The sequence below is a fragment of the Somniosus microcephalus genome, unplaced genomic scaffold (genome assembly GCF_052327205.1).
Source record: "Somniosus microcephalus isolate GS21.2 unplaced genomic scaffold, FLI_Smic_1.0 unresolved_chr3, whole genome shotgun sequence".
NCBI lineage: Eukaryota > Metazoa > Chordata > Chondrichthyes > Squaliformes > Somniosidae > Somniosus > Somniosus microcephalus.
The window spans coordinates 36,581,724-36,582,922 of NW_028225181.1; positions in this window are offsets into that span (position 1 = coordinate 36,581,724).

The window sequence follows — 1,199 nt, forward strand, 5'->3', positions numbered from 1 at the left end:
CTCCCCTCAGGCACGCAACCGCGCCTGCGTGAACAGTTTCAGTGGATGGAGTGGCAGCAGCCTGAAGATTTCTGATCCGAGGCTGCTGCTTCTCTGTTCCTAAGCCACCTAACCATTTTAAATTCGAACTTTTGTCAGAATTTAGGTCCCGCTGGGGTAGGGAAGTGTCCCAATTTGTGGGCTGAACAAATTTACCCTGAAAACAAGCCACAGCACCTGTCTTTTCAGGCTGTGAACTTGAACTTGACTGGTGGGCAAACTCATGTTCCCTTCCTCGAGTGGCTTTTATTGTGGAATTTTGGACTTGGACCTGCCTTTGGTCTGGGGCCAAAACTATTCCCTGTGTGCCTCCCTTGTCCAGGATTTCTGCTAGTGGACCTGCTCTACAGGGCTCCCAGAACTCTCCTTCCCTGTTCCCTGGCTTAAACAGCTTACTCTGCCCAGGGATGGCTCCTCCTCCCACACAAGCCATAGCACTTGCCTGTGAACTTGTGCCTGCTGTGGGCTGAGGATTCCTATTCTCAGGCTCACTCCCAGCTGCCTGATTGGGGTTGACTTTAAACCCCTTTCTTCCCAGTCCTTGTGGGGAGTCAGAGGTGGGCGAGGGGGCTGCAGCACCAATGATTGGCCCTCATGAGAGATTTTAACATCTCCAGGACAGACTCGATTGTGTCTGTCTCTGACTTCTGAGTTGGGGCTGCGGGGTTCCTGGATGTATCTCTCCCAGGCTTCTTACAATCCCTGCGCCAGTGGCCCTCCTCCCCGCACTTGTAACAAGTGACCTTGTTCTGGGAGGGATGGCTCCCCTCCTGGCGCCACTCTTTCTGATATGGAGACTCAGGTTTATCTAATTCCCTATCCAGCACCGTTCTGGGTCCTGCCTGTGGGATGGTTCTACTTGGGCTGCCAGTAAAATCCGGCTGACCTGCCTTCAGGCTGATCAGGCAAACCATTCCCCTTGCTGCTTTTAAAGCCATGTTAAAGCTTTCTATCTCTGCCCTACAGGGGCCATGATCTGTTTCACTAAACCGGGCATTCTCTTCCCGCATTCTCATCTCATTTTCCCTGGCCTCAGTGATTTGTTACTTTAGGAATTCTATCTCATTTCTCGCATGGCTCTCTCTCTCGCTAGCTTCTTGGGTGAGGTCTGCATTCTCCTCTTGTAGCCTCATCTCTCTGTCCTTCGCCTCTGTGACTTC